At 37.5% G+C, this 23913-nt stretch overlaps 1 long non-coding RNA gene across 1 annotated transcript in view; it reads right to left on the bottom strand.

Annotated features, from left to right (window-relative positions):
- The window catches only part of LOC128648762 (uncharacterized), a 39252-nt gene extending 22694 nt beyond the window's left edge, over positions 1-16558 (bottom strand). Inside the window, exon 1 of the long non-coding RNA XR_008400623.1 lies at positions 16474-16558. This is a non-coding gene — a long non-coding RNA (uncharacterized LOC128648762). The remainder of the gene's footprint in view (positions 1-16473) is intronic.
- Between the last annotated feature and the right edge of the window lie 7355 nt (positions 16559-23913).

A 23913-nucleotide genomic window follows, 5' to 3' on the forward strand; every position in this document is an offset into this window, starting at 1 on the left:
GTGAATCAACTGCTGCAAGAGTGGAAGTTAGCTGGATGACTCTAAAAGTTCCAGAAGGCATTTGTGACACTTCTTAAGTGTCTGGGAGCTTGTAAGTATAGCAATACTTGCGCAATATGGTGTGTTTATTCCACTGATTGTGCACTATGGTGGCGCCTTCTTTTCTATCATATATTTCTGAAGATTCCTTCATTCTGGGACACCAACAAACGATCTGAAGAAGTCGCTGGCCACCATTTTCCATAATCGAGATAACACTATCCGATTGACATTCTGTTTGTATTGGTGACTATCTCCACACCAGTACCAGCTAAGTTAACTGGGAATTTTGGAGTGTTTTCTGGGACTTTTCCTGCTATATATGTGATGTTATTCATGTCATCCATTTGAATTACATTGCACTGTTTATTATTGTTATCATTGTCAGTAATTTCTGATCTCTTTTCACATTGTTGGCGCACTGATCTTTTTTTTAAATTTTTTCTAAATCAGTCTATGGTAAAATCTTTTAACCGTGATTATGCTGATGTAGACCCCACTCAAAATATGAATTAATAATTTATATTGTAGAATAGCAGTGGATAATATTTCACAAGGTCACAAGAAGAAAGTACATACTCAGATATTATGATGATAGAAATGCTAATTCATTGAAGCAACATCTGGGTTTACCAGATGTTTATATATTGTGCTGATTGCTCAATCTAAGAAAGACTACAGACTGGAAAACAAAGCAATAAATTCCAAAATAATTTGACGGAAGACAATATATTACTGTACTAAAATATTCACAAATATTATTATCCTAAAAGTTAACTTTACTCTGTTCAATGACTTGGTATAGCAGCAGCAGGGTACTGTAAATGTATGGAAGAATTCTACTTTTGTTTTGTTTTAGTATTTGAAATAAGCGATTTTCTCATTCACCCACCACACGTTGTTGTTAAGAACATGCCCAATCAACTTGATCGAGCCTGCAGGAAAAGTAGATCTCATTATCTAATCTCTCTCTGAAATTTTCACTTAGGGTAATGGTTTCAATGAACAAAGACAGCTATTTAATTTGCTTAAATAAACCTAGAGGAGCCCACCACTGAGAACACATTAAGATAAGTGGGATTTACACTATAGTCTCCCTTTATTTGCAACAAGTAGAGTTTTTTTATGTTTTGAAGAAGTTAAGAAAATAGCCAGTGAACCATATTTTTCAGTGAAATAAATATTTTTTTCCAATATTCTGAGTATTTATCTTCTTACACAATGTGTAGTGTTATAAACAGTACAATGAGCCTTATCTGAACTTACAAAACAAAGGGAGTTTAAATTGTTTAGTTTGTAATTTTTTTCTGGTATTTCTTGAGAAGTCTACATTTGGTGGTCTGGTTAAAGACTTTAGGAAAATGAAAAAACAAGACATCTGAAAATAATGTATATGTTGTCATATATATACATATATATATATATATATATATATATATATATATATATATATATATATATATATCTGTAGTATAGCCTAGCACTCACGGTAACCAAATAGTATCAGGGTGCTTGTCAAAAAAGTCCAGTATATTTGAAGATAGGAAGGCACTCACCGGTTTTAACAAAGGGAATTATTTATTCCTTTACCATAAATGTTTTGGGGTGTTACCCCCGTTTTCAAACAGACAACCAGACCCAACATAGAACAGATCTTTAAATACCCTCTCACCTCAATCAACCAAGTGCAGGTGTCGTTCAGCTTGGAGCGCGCATCACCAGGCAGCGCCCGTATCCTAGCAACCACTAGTAAACAAAAACTATGTGACAGCCCAAATATATATATCAAGTATAAAAACAATATTACTGATTATATCACTAAATTCGGAGCTAGCATTGTCCCATAAGAGACCTACTATATCAAAAGACTGAAGTTACAAATCAAATTTATTACACAATATACAGTGATCTACCGGAGCCTTAACCGTTAGCAGCAGAAAAGACTAAAGACCCTGTCCGCTTAGTAAAAAATCTACAAACGATATTTCAGAGGCAATCTTGCTGTTAATGGCTCACCAATCACAGCTGCATTGACATGTAACCGGCATCAGCATGCTTACCATAAACTCTTACTATGCATCACGCCCTGCCGGATAAAAACATTGCATAAACCTGATTAGGCTACTCTCGGCTGAATAATGTCCAAGACAGGCATTAGGAGGCTTTATAATGCCAATTCGTGGGTAATTAGCCCTATACTGTTTTTTGACGTGCACCCCAGTACTATTGGGTTACCGTGAGTGTTAGGCTATACTACAAATGTTATTGTTCCTTTGTTATTGTTCCTTTTGTCTACAGCACCCGGCCATTGGTTATACAGTATCTTGGATACACTTATACCTCATTTTTACTGAGATATATACACTATGTCACAACTGGAGATAATACTGGATAACAAACCCTATGATAAGGAATTGACTGATAATACAATCCCAGGAGCAAGGATATTTAAATTCTCAGAAGACTCAGCTGATATACTATTTGAGTCACTGGGCACAGGACCACAGGACAAACCAGCCACCCATATCCTTTTACACCTACTCAAGCTGAAAAAGAAGGACAAGGATCTGGAGTTACATGGGAAGTACCTGTCCGAATACTATCGGAAGTGCTATATACCCAAAGGCTTCAGGGTAAGAAATGTACCGACAATTGGTAAAAATAACCCTCTATTTTGCGAGAAATGGTGTACTATTCTAAATAAGTGTTCTTTGGACCTTATTTTGTTATATGTGTGTGTGTGTATGTGTGCTAGGTAGACCACTTTTCCCAAGCCATTGGCTTAGAATTAAAATTTAACAAACAGTATTAAATAAGCATTTATCAAACTTTCCACCCTAAAAGATGTGTGCTCTTAAAGGCACAGTGTATTGTAACATTTTCTACCCTTTTTATCTGTTCTAATGATTCATTTTACTTGCTGGAGTGTACTAAATTATTTACAAACTTCTCATTTGCCATTATTTGGAAATAGCTGAGTGTGCCTCATGTATCCACTTTTATGCTAAAAATGTCAATACTTGGCTATATAAAAGCTGTTTAAAGTATGCACCAAATTTCATATAACTGTATGTAATGGACACTACTATAAAGAAGAATATGCACAGATACTGATATGAAAATCCAGTATAAAACCATTTAAAAACTTACATAGAAGCTTCCAATATATCACTGTTGATGAGGTTAGGCTGGGACACCCATTGAAAGGGTTTGAGAGCAGACCCCCCTCTCCTGCATATGAAAAGACACATTACGCAAACAGTGTCAAGTACGAGTCTGTAGACATTAGTATGCAGCTAAAACTTTGGGGCTTGGTTAGGAGTGTTAAAATCAGCATTTAAAAATAAACTTCACATTTTTACAAAAACACCACCAAATGGGCTATATAAATGGCTCATCTACAAAACATTTATGCAAAGAAAAATCTAGTATACAATGTACCTTTAAGTAGAGCCAGCAAAAGAAATTACACTCCAAGTGGGAGGCTGGAGAGATAAGAATATAATGTTCATTTTCAATTGTTCTCTCTAAGAGCCAAATGATTAAACCTCACAATTTCAGACGTGTTTTTTCTTGCCATGGTCAAACTATCGTAAAAAGGGGCTGTCCATGCAAGTGGCGAGATGTCTCCTATTAAAAGTAATGGAGGTAGCTGGAAAGGGAAACTTTGCACCATGGAGCAAAGTTAGCAGTTAGCAGGGTGCGCACTGTTAAAATTAAATCCTGTTGCAAATATAAATCACATATGCTGCTTTCTGCGCATAGCATCTTACAATTGCCTATGTTTTCGTATGCATGTGTTTGTCTATTAGGGTTATAAGTATATTGCGTATTTTGAGAAAAGCTTTCCACCTTTTAGTTGGTGAGAAAAAGTGTTGAGATCTGCAGTATTAACTTCTTTACAGAAATACGCTGGTATTAGAGAGACAATTATTTTGTACTTTTCATTAGAAATTTCCTGGATCTTTTTTGCATATCCAGTGTACTTAAATTCTGTGTTACGCTTTGGATAGTTAATGTGATTTATTACTGTGTAATCTTCATACAAATTTTAAGTTTTGATAAATTGCGATACTTAATGAACAATTTTATTACATTTTTGATGCACCTTAACAATACAATTATTGCCTGCTTATTTTTCTGTGAATGTTTCAATTATTCATTTTGTATGATGTTTAAAATAAAAATTTTATTGTGGACTTTTCATAAGAAAAAAAAGTATACGTCCCTTAGTGAGACACCCTGTTTTCAGAGTATAAAGTGGCTTTAGATCATTCCACTAGAGAAATAAAAGTAATGGGGAGCATTCTTAAATTATCTCACCAGCCCAGAGAGCTTTAGATCATTGGGCCCTAAGTGCTGGGCTTTGTTTTAAAGACTGAAATAAGATAAGGAAGTGTATGTGTGTGTATAAAGTGATAAAATAAGATCTGAGTTCCCTGCAAGATAAGTCTATTTTAATATGTTATTATGTCAAAGACCCCCCCCCAGCTATTCCATATACAAATATAAACTTAAAGGAGCATCTGATCATACATTTTATATTCTGCTGATATCAAAACACATTATTAGAAAGTCATTCCTTGCTTACATATCCTGAGGCAAACACCTGCTTAGTTACATGTTCTTGATAAGGCCATATCAAAATTGCTAATAATTCCACCTTGTTAATTAATAAATTGCCGTTATGTCTGTAAATAATGAGGCCTCTCTTTGGAGGGTCTGGGTAATGGATATTTCTCTAGAGGCTTTATTAAATCACATTTCTTTCCTCCCTCAGTGAGCAATCAATCCGATTGTTCTTGAATGCATTTCACTATATGTGATTGTATCTGATCAGATTACCGGTTCATGTTACATGTATACATTACAGGATTACATTAATTGACTTTGTTACTTGTTGATGTTAACTGATTGTAACCTTTGCTTTTATATATTACCATTTTATGTAATTAGATTTAATGCAAAAAATGTAGAATCCTTCTGTTATAAATACATTATCCCTAAATGCATGAAAAAATAAAATTATATTACAATAATGTTATTCTTGTATACAAATGCTATTTCATTATGGATTAAATTATTTCTAATATTACAATCCAAACATAAACATAGCATATTTAAGAACATAAAAATAAAGAATAACAAATTTCTAAAGGGATAGAAAGGCCAAGACTGAATTGTGCATGGGCACATTGCAGTTATAAAAGTATTTTTTCCATTATACTTCCATTGGCACAAATGCTTCTAGTAAAAGTTTATAATTTTTCAGAAGCATATGCACATATGCTGTATATTCAAACACTGCACCTTCTCAGAGAGTCAACAGTGGGTTGTATGACACAAATTAAAGGGACAGTAAATATATTGTAATTACAAGACATTTTGGTTATATTGCTGTAACATATGAGCCAAGTCTTAACTTTTTAAAACAAATTAAGATCCTTTTTATGGCAATTGCTTATCAATATCAAGACTCTACCCTTCATTTGCCTTATTTGTAGGAACCAATCGGGGCTTTATTTTGCAGACAAGGCTAGCCACTGTCATAATGTTAGTATAAAGTATATTGTTTTGCAATTCTTATCAGCTAATATATGTAGCAGGGTTTGCCTTGAGAAGCCAGAAGGGTGCATTTTAACATCTAAGAATTAGAAAATCCTCAATTTTCACAGCTAAATTATGTGAACAGGGTGCAAAATAAATAATGAAAGTTCATTCATATCACCCTGTACTATATTGAAAACACATTATTAACACATTATCTGATGTTTTACTTTGTGAATTTAATGTATTTTTAAAAATATACACTCATTTAAAATCTGGTGACTGCAACACACAACAAAAAAGTTGGGACAGACAGTTGACTGTTTACCACTGTGTAACAATACCTTTTCTTTTAATAACACTTATTAAGCGTTTGGGCACTGAAGACGCCAGTTGGTTGTGTGGAGTTATAAAATCATGATTAGAATAAATTATAAAATCATAATTAGGAAAATATACAATTTCAAAGTAGAATTACACATTAAATTATAAATTAAATTAACTTAGATAGGATTAGTAAGTTTAGTTAGTAATGGGTTAAATAGTGTTTTAAAGACAATCGCCTAGATTTAGAGTTCTGCGGCCAAAGGGGTGCGTTAGCTACGCATGCTTTTTTCCCCCCGCACCTTTTAAATACCGCTGGTATTTAGAGTTCACAGAATGGCTGGGTTTTCAGTGCGCTAGGCTCCAAAAAGGGAGCGTAGAGCATAATTTAACGCCACTGCAACTCTAGATACCAGCGGTGCTTACGGACGCGGCCAGCTTCAAAAACGTGCTCGTGCACGATATCCCCATAGAAAACAATGGGGCTGTTTGAGCTGAAAAAAACCTAACACCTGCAAAAAAGCAGCGTTCAGCTCCTAACGCAGCCCCATTGTTTTCTATGGGGAAACACTTCCTACGTCTGCACCTAATACTCTAACATGTACCCCGAGTCTAAACACCCCTAACCTTACACTTATTAACCCCTATTCTGCTGCCCCCGCTATTGCTGACACCTGCATATTTTTTTAACCCCTAATCTGCCGCTCCGTAAACCGCCGCAACCTACATTATCCCTATGTACCCCTAATCTGCTGCCCCTAACACCGCCGACTCTATATTATATTTATTAACCCCTAATCTGCCCCCCACAATGTCGCCTCCACCTGCCTACACTTATTAACCCCTAATCTGCCGAGCGGACCACACCGCTACTATAATAAAGTTATTAACCCCTAATCCGCCTCACTCCCGCCTCAATAACCCTATAATAAATAGTATTAACCCCTAATCTGCCCTCCCTAACATCGCCGACACCTAACTTCAATTATTAACCCCTAATCTGCCGACCGAATCTCGCCGCTACTGTAATAAATGTATTAACCCCTAAAGCTAAGTCTAACCCTAACACTAACACCCCCCTAAGTTAAATATAATTTTTATCTAACGAAATAAATTAACTCTTATTAAAAAAAATATTCCTATTTAAAGCTAAATACTTACCTGTAAAACAAACCCTAATATAGCTACAATATAAATTATAATTATATTATGCTATTTTAGGATTAATATTTATTTTACAGGCAACTTTGTATTTATTTTAACCAGGTACAATAGCTATTAAATAGTTAAGAACTATTTAATAGCTAAAATAGTTAAAATAATTACAAAATTAGCTGTAAAATAAATCCTAACCTAAGTTACAATTAAACCTAACACTACACTATCAATAAATTAATTAAATACAATACCTACAATTATCTACAATTAAACCTAACACTACACTATCAATAAATTAATTAAATACAATACCTACAAATAAATACAATTAAATAAACTAACTAAAGTACAAAAAATAAAAAAGAACTAAGTTACAAAAAATAAAAAAATATTTACAAACATTAGAAAAATATTACAACAATTTAAACTAGTTACACCTACTCTAAGCCCCCTAATAAAATAACAAAGCCCCCCAAAATAAAAAAATGCCCTACCCTATTCTAAATTAAAAAAGTTCAAAGCTCTTTTACCTTACCAGCCCTGAAAAGGGCCCTTTGCGGGGCATGCCCCAAAGAATTCAGCTCTTTTGCATGGAAAAAAAACACATACAATACCCCCCCCAACATTACAACCCACCACCCACATACCCCTAATCTAACCCAAACCCCCCTTAAATAAACCTAACACTAAGCCCCTGAAGATCTCCCTACCTTGTCTTCACCTCACCTGGTCCCGATCTGTCCAGAAGAGGGTCCGAAGTCTTGATCCAAGCCCAAGCGGGGGGCTGAAGAGTGACGTCCATCCTCGGGCTGAAGTCTGGATCCAAGCGGCAGCTGAAGAACTCCATCATCGGGCTGAAGTCGGAAGTCCATCATCGGGATGAAGTCTTCTATCAAGCCGCATCTTCAATCTTCTTTCTTCTGGAGCGGAGCGGAGCCATCTTCTTCGAAGCCGACGCGGAACATCCTCTTCAACCGACGCCTACTCACTGAATGACGGTTCCTTTAAATTATGTCATCCAAGATGGCGTCCCTCGAATTCCGATTGGCTGATAGGATTCTATCAGCCAATCGGAATTAAGATAGGAATATTCTGATTGGCTGATGGAATCAGCCAATCAGATTCAAGTTCATTCCGATTGGCTGATCCAATCAGCCAATCAGATTGAGCTTGCATTCTATTGGCTGATCGGAACAGCCAATAGAATGCGAGCTCAATCTGATTGGCTGATCCAATCAGCCAATCGGATTGAACTTGAATCTGATTGGCTGATTCCATCAGCCAATCAGAATATTCCTACCTTAATTCCGATTGGCTGATAGAATCCTATCAGCCAATCGGAATTCGAGGGACGCCATCTTGGATGACGTCATTTAAAGGAACCGTCATTCGGCGAGTAGGCGTCGGTTGAAGAGGATGTTCCTCGTCGGCTTGGAAGAAGATGGCTCCGCTCCACTCCGGAAGAAAGAAGATTGAAGATGCGGCTTCATCGAAGACTTCATCCCGATGATGGACTTCCGACTTCAGCCCGATGATGGAGTTCTTCAGCCGCCGCTTGGATCCAGACTTCAGCCCGAGGATGGACGTCACTCTTCAGCCCCCCGCTTGGGCTTGGATCAAGACTTCGGACCCTCTTCTGGACAGATCGGGACCCGGTGAGGTGAAGACAAGGTAGGGAGATCTTCAGGGGCTTAGTGTTAGGTTTATTTAAGGGGGGTTTGGGTTAGATTAGGGGTATGTGGGTGGTGGGTTGTAATGTTGGGGGGGGGTATTGTATGTGTTTTTTTTTCCATGCAAAAGAGCTGAATTCTTTGGGGCATGCCCCGCAAAAGGCCCTTTTCAGGGCTGGTAAGGTAAAAGAGCTTTGAACTTTTTTTATTTTAGAATAGGGTAGGGCATTTTTTTATTTTGGGGGGCTTTGTTATTTTATTAGGGGGCTTAGAGTAGGTGTAATTAGTTTAAAATTGTTGTAATATTTTTCTAATGTTTGTAAATATTTTTTTATTTTTTGTAACTTAGTTCTTTTTTATTTTTTGTACTTTAGTTAGTTTATTTAATTGTATTTATTTGTAGGTATTGTATTTAATTAATTTATTGATAGTGTAGTGTTAGGTTTAATTGTAGATAATTGTAGGTATTTTATTTAATTAATTTATTGATAGTGTTGTGTTAGGTTTAATTGTAACTTAGGTTAGGATTTATTTTACAGGTAATTTTGTAATTATTTTAACTATTTTAGCTATTAAATAGTTATTAAATATTTAATAGCTATTGTGCCTGGTTAAAATAAATACAAAGTTGCCTGTAAAATAAATATTAATCCTAAAATAGCTACAATATAATTATAATTTATATTGTAGCTATATTAGGGTTTATTTTACAGGTAAGTATTTAGCTTTAAATAGGAATAATTTATTTAATAAGAGTTAATTTATTTCGTTAGAATAAAATTATATTTAACTTAGGGGGGTGTTAGGGTTAGGGTTAGACTTAGCTTTAGGGGTTAAAAAATTTATTAGAGTAGCGGTGAGCTCCGATCGGCAGATTAGGGGTTAATACTTGAAGTTATGTGTCGGCGATGTTAGGGAGGGCAGATTAGGGTTTAATACTATTTATTATAGGGTTATTGAGGCGGGAGTGAGGCGGATTAGGGGTTAATAACTTTATTATAGTAGCGGTGCGGTCTGCTCAGCAGATTAGGGGTTAATAAGTGTAGGCAGGTGGAGGCGACGGTGAGGGGGGCAGATTAGGGGTTAATAAATATAATATAGGGGTCGGCGGTGTTAGGGGCAGCAGATTAGGGGTACATAGCTATAATGTAGGTGGCAGCGGTGTACGGAGCGGCAGATTAGGGGTTAATAATAATATGCAGGGGTCAGCGATAGCGGGGGCTGCAGATTAGGGGTTAATAAATATAATATAGGGGTCGGCGGTGTTAGGGGCAGCAGATTAGGGGTTCATAGGGATAATGTAGGTGGCAGCGGCGTGCGGTCGGCAGATTAGGGGTTAAAAAATTTTAATAGAGTGGCGGCGATGTGGGGAGACCTCGGTTTAGGGGTACATAGGTAGTTTATGGGTGTTAGTGTACTTTAGAGCACAGTAGTTAAGAGCTTTATGAACCGGCAATAGCCCAGAAAGCTCTTAACTACTGACTTTTTTCTGCGGCTGGAGTTTTGTCATTAGATTTCTAACGCTCACTTCAGACACGACTCTAAATACCGGCGTTAGGAAGATCCCATTGAAAAGATATGATACGCAATTGACGTAAGTGGATCTGCAGTATGGAAAAGTCGCGGCTGGAAAGTGAGCGTTAGACCCTTTAATGACTGACTCTAAATACAGCGGTAGCCCAAAACCAGCGTTAGGAGCCTCTAACGCTGGTTTTGACGGCTACCGCCCAACTCTAAATCTAGGCCAATGTATTTAAAACTGTGACATTTACATTCAGTTGCTGTTGTCAATCAAAACACCTATACTGCTAGCTAAACAAAGTATTATTAACACTCTAATACACTGCGCATGAACAAGTTAAAATAGTATTTTCTATATGTCAGCCAAAATTATAAAGTCTTTTAAGGAAGTTTAAAATATACAAAGATAGCCTTTTCATTTATGGTATGCTTTGATTTTATTGGCTTAAAATGTGTATATAAGCTTTGCATTTGTATAAGGCTATTGTTATCTTCAGCCTTCAGATCTCGAGGTATGGTATTAATCTTTTTTGTGATTAATAAATAGTTTATGTCAACTAATATTTGATAAATATGAGTATTAATTTAATCTGTTAGATAACCCAGATTAAATATTTGTCTATAGTTAGGGTTTTGTCTAACCAAGGCGAAATTAAGCCATATTAAGAATAATTCTTACAAGCATCTCATTTTTATCCTCTTTTGCGAGAATCATACATATACATCTGTTGCTAAACACTCATTTAGTGACAGCCCTTAGGCAGAGGTATATACGACAGGTTAAGTTTAGCAAGAAGAATTTTCCCCATTCATCCATAATGAATGTATTCAGCTGCACAACTTACAGGGCCTTTGTTATCTTATTTTGCACTTCATAATGCACCACACATTCTTTATCAGGGACAGGTTAGGACTATAGGCAGGCCATGCTAGCACCCCCACTCTCTGCTTATGCAACCATGGGCAGAATGTGGTTTGGCATTGTCCTGCAGGAAAATGCAGGGATGTCCCTGGTAAAGACAACGTCTGGATGGCAGCATATGTTTCTCCAAAATGTATACATCTTTCTGCATTAATGGTGCCCACACAGATGTGCAACTTACCCATGCCATGGGCACTGACACACCTCATACCATGACAGATGCTGGCTTTTGGACCTGACGCTGATAACAGCTTCAATGGTCCTTTTCCTCTTTGGCCCAGAGAATGCAGCAGCTGTTTTTTCTAAAAACTTTTTGAAATGTTGACTCGTCAGACAACAGAACAGTATGCTCCTGGGCTACTGTCCATCTCAGATGAGACCAAGCCCAGAGAAGTCGTTGGCGCTTCTGGACTGTGTTTATGTATGGCTTCTACTTTGCATAGTAAAGTCTTAACTTGCATCTGTGGATGTAGCAGCGAATGGTGTTAACTGACTAAGGTTTACCAAACTATTACAAGCCCATGTCAGGATATCCATTACAGAATGATGAAGGTTTTTCAGACAGTGATGTCTGAGGGATCGGAAATCACGCGCATTCAGAAGTGGTTTTCGGCCTTGCCCTTTACACACAGAGTTTTGACCGGTTTCCTTCAATCTTTTAATTATATTGTGCACTGTAGAAGGTGAAATGCTCAAAATCTGACTTGTCTGTTGGCAGATTGGCGGGCTTCGATCCCATCCTTGCTCTTGAAGGACTAGACCTTTTTTGGAGACTCCTTATATACTGTGATTACACGATTTCCTCACCTGTTTCATATCACCTTCTTATTTCAACTTGTCACACCGCTATTAGTCCTAAATTGCTGTCCCATCAGTTATCAGATTTGAAATGAGTGTATATTTTCAAAAATACATTAAATTCACGAAGTAAAACATCAAATGTGTTAATAATGTGTTTTCAATATAGTACAGGGTGAATTGAATTTTTAAATGACTCTTTTTGTTTGTTTGTTTGCATTTTCCATACTGTTCCAACTTTTTCGGCATTGGGGTTATAATAAAAGCCTGCAATTATGATGCAAGCGGGTTGTTATCTAATAAAGCAAAGCCAGAAAGAACAGGCAAATAGACTGACGTTAAGCCTGCAATGTGTTCTAGTCAACCAGGATTCTTAGGGGAGGGATGGAAGTGGTGATTTTTAAGTTATTGCCTTAGGCTCTGAGGCTAAGATCTGTTTACAATCGGTGGGCTAACAGTTGGTTTCCTTTGTGTTCCACTTCCCCCCCACACACACACACACTGCGCGTACAAGTTAAAAGTAAAAAGTTAACGAGTGGACGAGCGAAAGTCTGATGCGTGCTAACTTCAGGACTTTAGGTATTGCGACCATGCTAACTTTTTTTACCATAAACTTCTATAGGGCGCTCTGTTAAAAAAAAAATCTAACACATACTGCTTGTGTGGTAACCAAACACCACATTAAACCAACAGTGCTAAAGCTAAAGGTAGTTATGAATACTTTACATTCCAATGTTCTTCACATAGAAGAAAATGTTCTTTTTATTTTTAAATATATATATAGAAATATATATATAATCATTTATACATATAAAAGGTATATATATATGTATGAACTTTGGAATGTAAAGTATTAATTTAAAACACATTAAAAATTATTAAAATGTAATAAAAATTGTTTTGTGAGCGATATTTGCATTCCACTCGTAATTAAAGTTAGGCGCAATGCGAACACAACCTCACGTTCGCATTGCATGGAAGCTTTGCACTTACTAGAGCATGCCTTCATAGGAGCCAATGGGAGCTTCATTCTCATGCCGATAGTCACGGCAGAAAACCACAGCGAATGGGGTAAGTCGTGCAGCAATGGGAAGCAAAGTTTAAATATATTTGTAAATTAATAGATACATATATATTTATATATACACACATATTAACATATATATATATATATATATATATATATATATATATATATGTATATAAGCATATACACATTAATTTCAAGTTTAAACACAGTCCCCATAGACCGCAATGTAAAGTTATATTTCCCTATGCTTTATTTTGGGTGCAGTGGGGGAACATTTTTTGAATTAACCAGAGGTATGTGTATGTAAATATATATATATATATATATATATATATATATATATATACTGTATTTCTTTCATGTAAGTGGCAAGAGTCCATGAGCTAGTGACATATGGGATATACATTACTACCAGGTGAGGGCAAAGTTTTCCAAACCTCAAAATGCCTATAAATACACTTTCCACCTCACTCATACCTTAGTTTTACAAACTTTGCCTCCTTAGGAGGTGGTGAAGCAAGTTGTGCTTGATTTTCTTCTGTGATAGGCGCTTCTAAGCATATTGAAGTCCAGTTCCTCTCAAAGTACAGTGTTTGTCTGAGGGATGTGAAGGGAGTATTGTCTAACGATGTCATGTTTTCACCTATGAGAAATCTATTCTAAGGCTCTCTGTAATCGGTGGCAGAGATTCATCTCTGCCTCCCTTTTCAGATCAACATTATACTCCTCCACCATTACCTCTGCTGATATGTTTCAGTACTGGTTTGGCTGTCTGCTATATGTGGATGGGTGTCTTCTGGTAAGTATATAACACTCTCAACTATGTTTGGCACTTTATTTTACAAAATTTCAAATGTATATTGTATATATTTGCCATGAGTCAGGTCTGTGTATTTCCCTTTGCAGTCTAAACAGTTTCAGCTTGGGGTTTATGTTTATGGGAGTTATTTTTTATTGCAACATTTTTGGTGCAAAGTCGCGTCTGCCATGACATAAGTCATGACATTTCTTGCAAGTTTTTTTGATGTGAAGTCACGCCTGTTATGATGTGAGTCACAACATTTATCACGTGAGTGCCAAAAGTTTTTTGCTCTGCATTTGCGCAGTTTTTGGCACATTAAATTTGTTATATAAGTCTCTCCCTCTTTTTGCTAGCCATATTGGAGGGCTAGGTTGCTTACTTTTTATTTTACTTTTGTATAAAAATTTTATCATAAGCATTTTTTCCCATTCCTTAAACTGCTATTTGAGGAGATTGGATATTTTGTTTAAATGTTATTTCTTCTTTTTTGTTACATTTTCCAAGATGTCTCAGACTGATCCTGCCTCTGATGTTACTGTAGGAACTAAGCTGCCTGAACACAATTCTACCAAAGCTAAGTGTGTATTTTGTAAATTAGCTGATCTTACTTCTTCAGCTCAAATATGTGGCACTTGTTATGAAAAACTATTACGTGCTGATAATTTTTCTATAAGTACAAATACATCTACTGTTAAACCTTCACAGTCTAATGTACATGATATTCCTGTAGATATTAAATATTATATTGCTGCAGCCATAGAGAAGGCTATGGGGCCTATCTATCAAGCTCTGAATGGAGCTTGATGCCCAGTGTTTCTGGCGAGCCTGCAGGCTCACCAGAAACAGCAGTTATGAAGCAGCGGTCTAAAGACCGCTGCTCCATAACCTGTCCACCTGCTCTGAGCAGGCGGACAGGAATCACTGCAATTCAACCCGATCAAGTATGATCATGTTGATTGACACCTCCCTGCTGGCGGCCGATTGGCCGCGAGTCAGCATGGGGCGGCGTTGCACCAGTAGCTCTTGTGAGCTGCTGGTGCAATGTTAAATGCAGAGAGCGGATTGCTCTCCACATTTAGCGAGGTCTTGCAGACCTGATCTGCACTGTTGGATCAGGTCCGTAAGACCTTTGCTAAATAGAGGCCTATGACTGCTATTCTGCCTTCAGATAAATGTAAGAGGTCTCTCCTTACTTCTCATAGTTCTGATGAAGCCTGTATTGATCATCAGCATACTGTAGTATCTTCTGCTGATGAGGATTCCTCTGGCTCAGAGGATCCTACTTCAGAGTCTGAAATTGATAAATCAACCTTTTTTTTAAGATTGAATATATTTGTTCTTTATTAAAGGAAGTATTGTTTACTTTGGGTATTGAGGAATCTAGTCCTCTTGATAACAGGAATAGCAAACGTTTGAATTCTTTTTTTTAAAACTTTTGCAGTTGCTCCTGAAGTTTTTCCTATTCCAGATGCTATCTATCTCTCATATGATTACTAAGGAATGGTCTAAACTTGGTGCTTCTTTTAACCCTTCTTCTAGGTTTAAAATGTTATATCCTTTACCTGTGGCTAATTTAGAGTTTTGGGGAAAAGTCCCTAAGGTTGATGGGGCTATTTCTACTTTGGCCAAACATACTAGTACTTCTTTTAACCCTTTGAGTGCTAAGCAGTTTCCTACCTGGGTGCTAAGATTTTTTTTTTTTTTTTTTTTTTTTTTTTAACAAAATGTTTATAACTTTTTTTTTTCAGATCCTCAAGACTTACACTGTTGGAAAGGTTAGGCTACTACCTTTCCAATGGTAGGTCTTGGGAGCCTGTAGCTGCTTAGATGCCTGAGATATGGACTTCTAAGCAGCATGCCCCCTGCTCCTATACTTAACATTGTTAAGTATAAACAAAGTTTTGCGGTGACGTCATCACATTATTTTGCATGACGCCACTGCGCATAGCATGAAGCCCCGGCGATGCCTGTCACTATGCAGGCCCAATTGCCAGGGTAAGAGCCGGTGGAAGCCCACAGATCTACCTCAAGTTGGGCTCTGAGCCATCAGCACCAGAGTGGGAAACTCTGTGATGGCTCATAGTCGTCATTAGCACTCAAGGGGTTAAGGATCCTTTAGATAGGAAGACTAAATCTTATCTTAGAAAATCATATTTACATACTGGCTATATTCTTAGACCTGCCATTTCTATGGCTGATGTGGCTGCTGCTTCAACTTTTTGGTTGGCCAGTTTAGTTCAACAGTTAATAGATCCTGAATTGTTCTTTTATTGCAACATGCTAATCATTTTATTTGTAAAGCTATATTTGATGTTGTTTTGTGGTTCTTTCAGGATGTATTCATATAATATATCACTTAGAGTAAGGAAATAACTGACAAATCACACAGTTTTTTTGCAATACTTACAATAACAATAATAGCTGTATTCCGCAATATGATTATAGTAACAATATACCACAAAACTCTATTCATGCTTATAACATTTATGCAATTACAATACTCCTGCAATTATCTTATTCTTACCACATCTATGCAGTTTCAGTTACTGTCTAGCGATAAAAATTATAACTAAGTTGCCTGTGCAACCACTGATAACAATCTTATGTTTTACTATTACTTAGACAATGCTAGCTAGTTTTAAACAAACAAGTAATACATCACCATGATCCCTCATCTCAGCACCCTGTCCTGTGGCTTGATTGGAGAAGACATCTGGGCAATCTGAACAGGAGAAGGCGGTCTCTGGAACAACACTGACGATGCACCCATCGACAGGTCACAAGTCTCCTAATCTGATTGCTCATAGGCACCTCTCCTTATACTGTTAACTAATGTAAGAGTTTTGGCGCAAATCCACATACCCCTAGACACTCCCTGCAGGTTGGCTGAAGCCCAAAGCATCTGGCCAGTCTGCTTTAGCCTCACCCAAGCTTATCAGGGACATTCCAGGGTACTATCCCTTATGTCATTCTTATGCTTATGCTGTCACTCTTCATATTTCTCTGATAAGGTGTTCTTATACAATTACTTCTGCCAAATTCAGTAACAATAATATTTAGCTTTAACAATCTCTCATAGCTTTATATAATAGCTGAAACACCTTAATAGCTTTATTACTTAGCACACTGCAATAAATAATAATTAATCCTTTAACAAATAACTAGTATTTAAGTTGTTCTTTTAGTGTCAGTGAGTGACCCCCCTTGTCAGAGTTACACCCTCGTTCTGTCTGGGTTTGACTCCTTATTATTAGTGCCCATTAGTTGTTTACCAGTGTAGCATGACTCAGTGAAATACAGTGTCAGCCACTTGCAATTAAAAAGCACAATCTCTAAAAGGCAAAGTCATACAAATTAAAGCAAGTGTTACATGAACAATTACCTCAACCATTTCCTTACAGATGTGATTAAGATTGATATTTAATCTATGTCTTTAGCTATTCTTACTAGTTATGCCATTACTAGTTACTAGTTATGGCTTAAATCTTGGAATGCTGATATGGTGTCTAAATCTACATTACTATCTTTATCAATTCAGGGTAATAATTTATTTGGTTCTCAATTGGATTCTATTATCTCCACTATCACCAGGGTAAACTGAGTTTTTCTGCCCCAAGATAAGAAATCTAAGGGTAAATTTAAAGCTCCCAATAGTTTTCATTCCTTTCGTCAGAATAAAACCAACCTCTCCTTCCCCTAAGGCCTCTGGCTCTAATTGGAGACCATCTCTGAATTGGAATAAATCCAAGCCTTTTAAAAAAACCTAATCCAGCCTCTAAGACTGCATGAAGGTGCAGCTCTCAATCCAGTTCAACTGGTGGGAGGCAGATTGAAATTATTTCAACACATTTGCACAGTCTCTGTTCAAAACCAGTGAATTCAGAATATTGTTTCTCAGGGGTATCAAATAGGTTTCAGAATAATACCTCCCATGGGAAGATTTTTTCTTTCTCATGTTCCAACAAACCCTGTGAAGGCTCAGGCTTTTTGCAAATGCATTTCAGACCTGGAGCTTTCAGGGGTGATTGTTCCAGTTCATCTGCAGGAACGGGGTTTGAGTTTTTATTCAAATCTATTCATTGTCCCAAAGAAAGAAGGTTCGTTTAGACTAAGAGGCCCATTTATCAAGTTCCATACGGAGCTTGAGGGCCCGTGTTTCTCGCCAGAAACACAAGTTATGGAGCCATAACCCTGTCCGCCTGCTCCGATGAGGCAGACAGGAATCGCCATAATTCAACCTGATCGAGTGCGATCGGGTTGATTGACACCCCCTGCTGGCGGCTGATTGGCTGCGAGTCTGCAGGGGGCGGCTGGTGCAATGCTGAATACGGAGAGAATATTGCTCTCCACATTCAGTGATGTCTGTCGGACCTGATCCGCACTGTCGGATCAGGTCAGACAGACACTTGATAATTCAGCCTCTAATTCTGGATCTGAAATTTCTAAATCGTTTTGTAAAAGTCCCAACTCTCAAGTTCATGACTATAAGGACTATTCTGCCTTTTGTTAAGCAAGGTCATTTTATGTCCACAGTAGACTTACAGGACTCTTATCTTCATATTCTGATTCATCCAGACCACTATCGTTTTCTGATATTCTCTTTTCTAGTCAAGCATTAACAATTACTCGCTCTTCCGTTTGGCTTAGCAACAGCTCCAAGAATTTTTTCAAAAGTTTTCAGTACCCTTGTATCTGTAATCAGAGAGCAGGGTATTGTGGTGTTTTCTTATTTGGACAATATCTTGGTACTAGCTCAATCTTTTCATTTAGCAGAATCTCACATGAAACAACTAGTGTGGTTTCTTCAAAGACATGATAGGAGGATCAATTTACAAAAGAGTTTCTTGATTCTTCAGACAAGGGTCACTTTTTTAGGTTTCCAGATAGAGTCAGTGTCGATGACTCTTTCTCTGACAGACAAGAGTTGAATGAAGTTAGTTTTAGCTTGTTTAAACCTTCAGTCTCTATCATTCCCTTCAGTGGTTATGTGCGTGGAAGTTTTAGGTCTCATGACTGCAGCATCAGATGCAATCCCCTTTGCTCATTTTCATACGAGGCCTCTACATCTTTGCATGTTGTACCAATGGTACAGGGATTATACTCAGATATCACAACTGATATACTTAAATCCCAGCACTCAACTCTCTCTGACTTGGTGGTTGGACCATCACCTTATTATTCAAGGGGCCTCATTTGTTCATTCTACCTGGACTGTGATCACAACAGATGCAAGTCTTACAGGTTGGGGAGCTGTCTGGGGGTCTCTGACAGCACAAGCGGTTTGGGAACCTCAGGAGACGAGGTTACCAATCAATATTTTAGAACTCTGTGTTATTTTAAAGGCTCTTTAGGCGTGGTCTCTATTGAAGAGAGAACCTTACATTAGTTTTCAAATAGACACTATCACAACAGTGGCATATGTCAATCATCAAGGAGGAACTCACAGTCCTTCAGCAATGAAAGAAGTATCTCGGATACTTTCTTAAGCAGAATCCAACTCTTGTGAAATATCTGCGATTCATATCCCAGGTGTAGACAATTGGGAAGCAGATTATCTCAGATGTCAGATTTACATCCAGGGGAGTGGTCTCTCCATCCAGATGTGTTTTTTCATGTTGTACAGATGTGGCGTCTTCCAGTAATAGATCTGATGGCCTCTCATCTAAACAAGAAGCTTTCCAGATACCTTTCCAGGTCCAGGGATCCTCAGGCGGAGATGGTGGATGCTTTAGCAGTTCCTTGGTTTTACCAACCTGCTTATATTTTTCCACCTCTTGTTCTTCTTCCAAGAGTGATCTCCAAGATCATAATGGAACAATCTTATGTGTTTCTGATAGCACCAGCATGGTCTCACAGGTTTTGATATGCCTATCTTGTCCGGATGTCCAGTTGCCAGCCTTGGCCACTTCCTTTAAAGGGACATTATACATTCATTTTTTCTTTGCATAAATGTTTTGTTGATGATCTATTTATATAGCCCATAAAGTGTTTTGTTTTTTTTTTAAAAATGTATAGTTTTGCTTATTTTTAATTATCATTGCTCTGATTTTCAGACTCCTAACCAAGCCCAAAGTTTTATGAGAATACCGTCAGCTACCTACTCCAGCTTGCTCCTGTTTTTTTAAAGGTTCTTTTCATATGCAAAAGAAGGGGAAGGGGGAAGTTTCTTATTTCCCACTTGCAGTGGGCTTTCCAGCTACCTTTTTAGCAGAGCTAAACTGAGATCATTATCTGTGCATCTTATTCTTTATAGTAGTGTCTATTACATGCAGTTATATGAAAATGAGTGTATACTGTCTCTTTAAGGCCAGACCTTCTGTCTCAAGGGCCGTTTTTCTATCAGGATCTCAAATCTCTAAATTTGAAGGCATGGAAATTGAACGGCTAGTGCTTAGTCATAGAGGTTTCTCTGACTCAGTGATTAGCACTATGATACATTTTCCTTGAAAAAGACTTACGAGCCTGTATCACCGGGTTTTGAAAACCTTTATTTCATGGTGTTCCACTTATAATTATTCATGGCATTCTTTCAGAATTCCTAGGATTTTACAGTTTCTTCATGATGGTTTAGATAAGGGTTTGTCTGCAAATACTTTGAAAGGACAAATTTCCGCTCTTTCTGTCTTATTTCATAGAAAGATTGCTAAGCTTCCTGACATTCACTGTTTTGTTCAGACTTTGATTCATATCAAACCTGTTGTTAAATCTATTTCTCCTCCTTGGAGTCTCAATTTGGTTTTAAAGATTTTGCAGACTCCTACTTTTGAGCATATGCATTCTTTGGATATTAAACTACTTTCTTGGAAAGTGTTATTTCTTTTGGCTATCTCTTCTGCTAGAAGAGTTTCTGAATTGTCTGCTCTCTCTTGTGAGACTCCTTATCTAAGTTTTCCATCAAGATAAAGCTGTTTTGCAACTTTCATTAAAATTTTTACATAAATTTGTGAATTTTAACAAAAGGGAAATTGTTGTTCCTTCCTTGTGTCCTAATCCTAAGAATACTCTTGAAAGGTCTCTACATTTTTTGGATGTGGTAAGAGCTTTGAGATATTATGTTGCGGCTACTAAAGGTTTCAGAAAGACCTCTAGTCTATTTATTATTTTTTCTGGCTCCAGGAAAGGTCAGAAAGCCTCTGACATTTCTTTGGTATCTTGGTTGAAACTTTTGATTCACAAAGCTTAATTGGAGGTGGGGTAGTCTCCGCCACAGAGAATTACAGCTCATTCTACTAGATCAGTTGCCACTTCTTGGGCTTCAGTTGATTAAATTTGCAAAGCTGTAACTTGGTCTTCTTTGCATACTTTTACTAAATGTTACCATTTTGATGTGTTTGTTTCCTCAGAAGCAGCCTTTGGTAGAAAGGTTCTTCAGGCAGTTGTCTCAGTTTGATTCTAATGAATTTTGATTTTAGTTTATTTGATTTTTTTTTAAAGAAAACATTTATTTTGGATTTATTTTTTCAGCGGATTTAGCTGTTGTTATTTTATCCCTCCCTCTCTAGTTACTCATGGTATTCCACATCTTGGGTACTATATCCCATACGTTACTAGCTCATGGACTCTTGCCACTTACATGAAAGAAAACATAATTTTTGTAAGAACTTACCTGATAAATGAATTTCTTTCATAGTGACAAGTGTCCATAAGACCCACCCTATTTTTTGGGGTTATGATTTTTGGTATAAAGCACTTTATTTTTTCCAGTTCCTCTTTTTGTATGATTTTTACTCCTTCTTTTACACCTCACTTCTTGGCTACATGTTAAACTAAGGTATGAGTGAGGTAGGAGATGTATTTATAGGCATTTTGAGGTTTGGGAAACTTTGCCCCCTACTAGTAGGAATGTATATCCCATACATCACTAGCTCATGGACTCTTGCCACTATGAAAAAAATGAATTTATCAGGTAAGTTCTTACATAAATTATGTTTTATAAATATATATATATATATATATATATATATATATATATACAGGGAGTGCAGAATTATTAGGCAAGTTGTATTTTTGAGGATTAATTTTATTATTGAACAACAACCATGTTCTCAATGAACCCAAAAAACTCATTAATATCAAAGCTGAATAGTTTTGGAAGTAGTTTTTAGTTTGTTTTTAGTTATAGCTATTTTAGGGGGATATCTGTGTGTGCAGGTGACTATTACTGTGCATAATTATTAGGCAACTTAACAAAAAACAAATATATACCCATTTCAATTATTTATTTTTACCAGTGAAACCAATATAACATCTCAACATTCACAAATATACATTTCTGACATTCAAAAACAAAACAAAAACAAATCAGTGACCAATATAGCCACCTTTCTTTGCAAGGACACTCAAAAGCCTGCCATCCATGGATTCTGTCAGTGTTTTGATCTGTTCACCATCAACATTGCGTGCAGCAGCAACCACAGCCTCCCAGACACTGTTCAGAGAGGTGTACTGTTTTCCCTCCTTGTAAATCTCACATTTGATGATGGACCACAGGTTCTCAATGGGGTTCAGATCAGGTGAACAAGGAGGCCATGTCATTAGATTTTCTTCTTTTATACCCTTTCTTGCCAGCCACGCTGTGGAGTACTTGGACGCGTGTGATGGAGCATTGTCCTGCATGAAAATCATGTTTTTCTTGAAGGATGCAGACTTCTTCCTGTACCACTGCTTGAAGAAGGTGTCTTCCAGAAACTGGCAGTAGGACTGGGAGTTGAGCTTGACTCCATCCTCAACCCGAAAAGGCCCCACAAGCTCATCTTTGATTATACCAGCCCAAACCAGTACTCCACCTCCACCTTGCTGGCGTCTGAGTCGGACTGGAGCTCTCTGCCCTTTACCAATCCAGCCACGGGCCCATCCATCTGGCCCATCAAGACTCACTCTCATTTCATCAGTCCATAAAACCTTAGAAAAATCAGTCTTGAGATATTTCTTGGCCCAGTCTTGACGTTTCAGCTTGTGTGTCTTTTTCAGTGGTGGTCGTCTTTCAGCCTTTCTTACCTTGGCCATGTCTCTGAGTATTGCACACCTTGTGCTTTTGGGCACTCCAGTGATGTTGCAGCTCTGAAATATGGCCAAACTGGTGGCAAGTGGCATCTTGGCAGCTGCACGCTTGACTTTTCTCAGTTCATGGGCAGTTATTTTGCGCCTTGGTTTTTCCACACGCTTCTTGCGACCCTGTTGACTATTTTGAATGAAACGCTTGATTGTTCGATGATCACGCTTCAGAAGCTTTGCAATTTTAAGAGTGCTGCATCCCTCTGCAAGATATCTCACTATTTTTGACTTTTCTGAGCCTGTCAAGTCCTTCTTTTGACCCATTTTGCCAAAGTAAAGGAAGTTGCCTAATAATTATGCACACCTGATATAGGGTGTTGATGTCATTAGACCACACCCCTTCTCATTACAGAGATGCACATCACCTAATATGCTTAATTGGTAGTAGGCTTTCGAGCCTATACAGCTTGGAGTAAGACAACATGCATAAAGAGGATGATGTGGTCAAAATACTCATTTGCCTAATAATTCTGCACTCCCTGTATATATATATATATATATATACACACTCACCTGCCTCATTATTAGGCACACCTGTTCAATTGCTTGGTGATCTACTGGGATTTTCACACACAACCATCTTTAGGGTTTACAGAGAATGGTCTGAAAAAGAGAAAATATCCAGTGAGCGGAGGTTGTGTGGATGAAAATGCCTTGTTGATGTCAGAGGAGAATGGGCAGACTGGTTCGAGATGATAGAAAGACAACAGTAACTCAAATAACCACTCGTTACAACCAAGATATGCAGAATACCACCTCTGAATGCACAACACATCGAACCTTGAAGCAGATGGGCTACAGCAGCAGAACACCACACTGGGTGCCACTCCTGTCAGCTAAGAACAGGAAACTAAGGCTACAATTTGCACAGGCTCACTAAAATTGGACAATAGAAGATTGTAAAAACATTGCCTTGTCTGGTGAGTCTCGATTTCAGCTGCGACATTTAGATGTTAGGGTCAGAATTTGCCGTAAACAACATGAAAGCATGGATCCATCCTGCCTTGTATCAATGGTTCAGGATGGTGGTGGTGTAATGGTGTGGGGG

The sequence above is a fragment of the Bombina bombina genome, chromosome 2 (assembly GCF_027579735.1).
Source record: "Bombina bombina isolate aBomBom1 chromosome 2, aBomBom1.pri, whole genome shotgun sequence".
In the NCBI taxonomy this organism is placed as follows: domain Eukaryota; kingdom Metazoa; phylum Chordata; class Amphibia; order Anura; family Bombinatoridae; genus Bombina; species Bombina bombina.